Source organism: Pinus tabuliformis, chromosome 9, assembly GCF_031772625.1.
Source record: "Pinus tabuliformis cultivar Carrire ecotype Pingquan chromosome 9, CPIR1, whole genome shotgun sequence".
Classification (NCBI taxonomy): Eukaryota; Viridiplantae; Streptophyta; class Pinopsida; order Pinales; family Pinaceae; genus Pinus; species Pinus tabuliformis.
Window position 1 is genome coordinate 2014540630 of NC_142307.1, and position 6062 is coordinate 2014546691.

Genomic DNA, 6062 nt, shown 5'->3' on the forward strand with positions numbered 1-6062 from the left:
ATAACTCATGCATGTCAGTTCATACAAAGACCCACCTGAGATTAAAGGCAGGGACGGTGTACTATAAGTTGCTAGAATATTCCCATGTGAATATATCTTGCATGCAGAAGGAATTCATTCCTTGAGGATTGCACAATTACTACAGAGGTCAGAGCAGTGTGTGAGGTGAGAATCACACAGGTGGCAGCTGGAGGACCCAAGAGAAACTGCGCAAGGAAATAGGAGGCTTGGAGGACTGAAGGAAGGCATATGTGTTGTCTATTCTGTCTATGAGCAGCAGTGAGGGATTGTACTGAGAGCTGGATAGCTTGTGAGCTAAAGCTTTGTGTAATCCTGAGATATTTCCACTTGTATGATAATACAGATAGTGAGGTTTTTAGCTGATGCTTTCCCCAGAGTATTCTTATGTGTTTCATGTGTGATTGAATCTTCTTCTTTGTTATATGTGTTCTGTTTGATCTTGCTCAAAATCGATTAAGCTTCTGCAAGTTTGATTGTAGAAGTAGATTAAGTATTTTTATTTAGTACATTGCATAATCAGTTTAATCTACAGTGAGAATTTCTACATGTAAAGTGGAAAGAGATATAGAGTAGATACCATAAATATATCTCATGGACAAGACTTGAAGACCTTTGTAGAGACTGATTACAGTCCTCTTTTAAGTGAATATGAAAGTGAAAGAGAAGAAAACCACCCTGATAACCCCCAGTTAACTTCACAATATTCACCCTCCCAGCCTGAGAGTTCACAGAAGCTAGATCCAGCAATAGCCAGGGTGTTCTTGGCTTTACCCCTCCCCCTTCCCCTCCCACTACCCCTCCTACCCCCATCCCCCTCTCCTTACTCCTCCCCCTCCCCCTCCCCCTCCAAGAAGAAGTATGGTTGATGATATTAAGCTACATGTTTTCAAAGGAACTGGATTGGAGGATCCAGAACAGTTTTGGTTTTTATGTGAAGTTGTATGGATAACGAAGCAGATCAACAATGAGAATATAAAGAAAGCACAACTCGTTACGACGTTATGAGATAGAGCATTGACATGGTAATAGAAGTATTCAAATAACCAGAACATAACATTTGCATATATTAAAACAACATTGATAAAAGAGTTTAAGAAACTGATGGCAACTCAAATTATATAGCCTGGAAGGATTGCATGGAGGCGGTGTTAGAGGACAATAGTTTGAAGGACTTCATTGATCAAGAAGTCCCCAAGCCAGCAACAGCTAATGCCCAAGAATTGGCGGAATGGAAGGAATGTGTGGTGAGAGTAAGGAGGATTCTTCTGAAGGGAGTTCGAGACCATATTGTCTCAAGTCTCCATGGGAAGGAGACTCCATTTTCAATGTGGAAGACATTGAAGGAACTATATCATAACAACAACGACCATAGGAAGCTGGCATGGAAGGACAAGCTTAGGAAAATCAAGTGTGAAAAGGGAGACACGATCTCTACATATCTGAACAAGCTCACCACCTGCAGAGATGAGCTTGGAAGTGTAGGAATAATATAGCCGATGATGATATGGTGAGTCTTGCTCTCCTTGGTCTTCTTAAGAGATGGCATAGCTACCAAGACTCAGTGAATGGAAGAGAGAAACTGCTAGATTGGGAACGACTGTGGTTAGATCTGATGCAGGAGGAGATCAGGAGAAGCACCAGAGATGGTTCTTCATCAAAGCATGAGGATGAAGAACATCTAGCTTTAGCAAGTAAGGCACAGAAAGGGAAAGGGAAGGCTTCCCATTCCAAATCGAGTTCTCCCCATGGTGGGAAGAAGACTGACAAATCTAAAGTGTGATGCTTTAATTGTCATGAGGTGGGCCATTATGCAACTAATTTTCCATTGAAGAAATCCAAGAAGGGATCCTTGAAAGGATCAGATGGTGAGGCACTGGCCTTACAGTTCGAATTGGATTTTACCCTCATTATATGCATGGTTTCATCGATGGTGGGTTGTGTTTGGTACCTGGACAGTGGAGCCTCATTCCACATGACCAACGATAAGAGTTTATTCAGTACCTTGGAGGAGAAAGACCTCCAGATGCGCATATAGATGGGCGATGATGGAAAGTACCATGTTTTAGGTGAAGGTACAGTTTTGTTTCAGAGGAAGCATGGAGCTCCTCTCACCTTGACTGATGTAAAGTATGTGCTTGGACTGAAGAAAAACTTGGTATCGGTTGCAATGCTAGAAGACAAAGTTTATGATGTAGTCTTCAGTAAAGGAAAGGCATTCCTGAGACACATAGCCACGGGTCAGACCAAGAGGATTGGGATTCGAGTGAAGAATCTCTACAAGTTGGAGGTAGATGACTGTGCTGCATTAAGTTCCAAAGCAGAATTGGTGCAAAGCCAAGACATTGGCGAGTTATGGCATAGAAGGTTGGGCAACTTGCATCATGGGGCCTTGAAGATAATGAAGCAGATTTATATCGGACTTCCAGAAGGTAAACTTGAGCAAGTGGACACATGCAAAGGTTGTACCTTGGGTAAGTATGCAAAATCTTCCTTTCAGGATTGAGATAGTCGAGCTAAAGCAATCTTGGAGCGAGTTCATACAGATGTGTGTGGACCATTCTCGACAGCCTCCACCACTAAACAAAGGTACTATGTTATTTTCATTGATGATTTTTCTCGTAGATGTTGGATCTATTTCATGTAGAAGAAGTATCAAACCTTCTCAAGGTTTTGTGAATTCAAAGCCTTGGTTGAGAAAGAATCAGGAAAGAAGATCAGGGCCTTGCGAAGTGACAATGGTGGAGAGTATGTCTCTCAAGAGTTTAAGGACTTCTGTGCTATAGAAGGAATTAAAAGGGAGTTGATTGAACCCCATAACCCACAGCAGAATGGGGTGGCTGAAAGGAAGAATAGAATCATTGTGGGAGCAGGTCGGGCGATGTTGCATGACCAAGGCCTACCACTTCATTTGTGGGCTGAGGCATGCAACACAATGGTTTACTTGCAGAATAAAAGCCCGCATCACATACTTGGGATAAAGACACCAGAGGAAGCTTTCTTCGGGAAGAGACCAGATGTGGGTCACTTTAGGATCTTTGGCTCATCGGTTTATTGCCATGTGACCAAGGATGCCCGAAAGAAGCTAGAGCTGATAGTAGAGTTGGGGATACTTGTGGGGTACACTGATACTCCCCATAACTATCAGGTGTATTTGCCTACTAGTCAGAGGACAGTGGTTTGCAGAGATCTTAAGTTCAATGAGCTGAAGGCCATGTGAGTTTCCCTTGAGAAGGAGCTCAAGATGCAGGCAGAGGAGGAACTCTTGGTTCCTCAGGAGGAGGAGCCTCAGACTGATACGGAGCAGCCGCATGCAGAGGTTTCAGGAGTGGAGATATCCACTCATGCAGTCTTCCAGAGATGGGCGGAAGCACATGAGAGAAGTTAACAAATTGTTGTCGGATGCGAGAGAGATGTGAGAGAACCATCTTCTCAGCGCAGACAGAGGAGGTCACCTGAGGCGTACATTGGTTACATGGCCCTTGTTGGGGAATGTGTAGAGACCGAACCATCTTCCTTTGAGGAAGCAGTGCAACAACCAGTTTGGGTTGATGCTATGGTGGAGGAGTATGACTCCATAGTTCAGAACAATGTTTGGGATGTTGTTCCAAGATCGAAGAACAAGTCATTTGTGAGTTCCCTTTGGCTTTACAAGGTAAAGCATGCTGCTGATGGTAGTGTGTAGAAACATAAGGCAAGGTTTGTTGCCCGTGGTTTCTCACAAGTCGAGGGGATTGACTATGATGAGACTTTTGCTCCTGTAGTAAGGTACTCATCTATCAGACCAATGTTGGCACTATCATCACAGAAGGGTTGGAAGATCCATCAAATGGATGTGAAGATTTCATTCCTCAATGGAAAGATTGAGGAAGAGGTGTACATAGAGCAGCTGGAAGGATTTGAGACCTTCGATCGTGAGTCGCATGTGTGCCGACTCAAGAGATCTTTGTACGGGCTGAAGCAAGCACCTCGTGCTTGGTACACCAGGATCGAAAACTACTTCACTAGGTTGGGCTTCACAAAGAGTGAAGCGGATCTGAACTTGTACCACATCATGGTGGAAGGTAAGCAGTTGATCATTGTTCTTTATGTTGATGATCTGATATTGACAGGTGATGATCAATTGATCACGTCTTGCAAGGAGGACCTTGCAAGAGAGTTCGAGAAGAAAGACATGGGTCTCATGCACTACTTTATAGGCATGGAAGTGTGGCAGAAGGATGGGGAAGTGTTTGTGTCTCAAGGCAAGTATGCCAATGAGATACTTAGGAGATTCCACATGGAGAAGTGCAAGCCCATGCAGACTCCTCTAGCAAGTAACTAGAGGAAGGAGGATGCTACTTCAGGTGAGGTAGTAGAGGCTACTGTGTATCAGCAGCTTGTGGGTTCATTGATGTATTTACTGAACACACGACCATATTTGTGTTATGCAGTGAACTAGCTGAGTCAAGCTATGGTTCAGCCTACCAAGCTGTTTTGGAGGGCAACGAAGCATGTTTTGAGATACCTCAGAAGCACATCCCAATATGGATTATGGTACAGACAGTCAGCGGGAGTGAAGCTACAGGGCTTCACAGATGCAAATTGGGTAGGGAGTCCATTAGATCTGAAGAGCACATCAGGAGGAATTTTCAACCTTGGTTTAGCTACAGTTTCTTGGTACAACAGGAAACAGAGGTCAGTTACACTTAGCTCAGCAGAGGCTGAATACATGGTTGTAAGTCAGGTAGCATGTGAGGCCATTTGGATGTGGAAAATTCTAGTTGGTTTGTTTGATCAGAGGATGGATCCAACTGTGATCTATTGTGATAATCAGAGTTGTATCAAACTCTCTGAGAATCCAGTATTTCATGACAGGTCCAAGCACATCAAAATTCAATATCATCATCTCAGAGACTATGTGGTGAGGAGGATCATGTTGTTGCAGTATGTTTCGACCGAGGAGCAAGATGCTAACATTTTGACTAAGGCATTGTCAAAGTGTAAATTCGAGTTCCACAGAGACAGGATTAGGGTGACAGATAATCCCTTTCTTGTTGAGAGGGAGTGTTGAAAATAGCAACAAGAAATGCTAAAAATAACATTGCTATAGATAGCATTTCAGGATATATTCCAATTTTAATTTGTCCTTGAATTAAAATTGAGAATTAAAATTCGAATTTAGTCTCACCAGCTATTTGAAAAATAATTAATTAATTCATCTTGAGTTAATTAGTTGGTGAAAATCAAACATGAAGTCTTTGTGAAGACATGCAACAGTTATCCCTTTGATTGAGGAAGTTATCCCTTAATTAAGGAGATAAGGATGAGTTGTATTTGAGTTGTAATTAGTTAGCTCAATTAACTGAGTTAAGTCCAGTTAAATTAGTTCCAAATAGTTGGAGGAACTAATTGTGAGTTTAGTCAGTTAATGCATGCATGCATGCAACTAGTGTTCTCGAGATAACTGAATATTCTCTCATAAATAACTCATGCATGTCAGTTCAGACAAAGACCCAGTTGAGATTAAAGGCAGGGACAATGTACTATCAGTTGCTAGAATATTCCCATGTGAATATCTCTTGCATGCAGAAGGAATTCATTCCTTGAGGATTGCGCAGTTACTACAGAGGTCAGAGCAGTGTGTGAGGTGAGAATCACACAGGTGGTAGCTGGAGGACCCAGGAGAAACTGCGCAAGGAAATAGGAGGCTTGGAGGACTGAAGGAAGGCATATGTGTTGTCTATTCTGTCTATGAGCAGCAGTGAGGGATTGTACTAAAAGCTGGATAGCTTGTGAGCTAAAGCTTTGCGTAATCCTGAGATATTTCCACTTGTATGATAATACAGATAGCGGGGGTTTTAGCAGAGGCTTTCCCCAGAGTATTCTTCTGCGTTTCATGTGTGATTGAATCTTCTTCTCTGTTATATGTGTTCTGTTTGATCTTGCTCAAAATTGATTAAGCTTCTGCAAGTTTGATTGGAGAAATAGATTAAGTATTTTGCTTTAGTACATTGCATAATTAGTTTAATCTACAGTGAGAATTTCTACACGCAAAGTGGAAA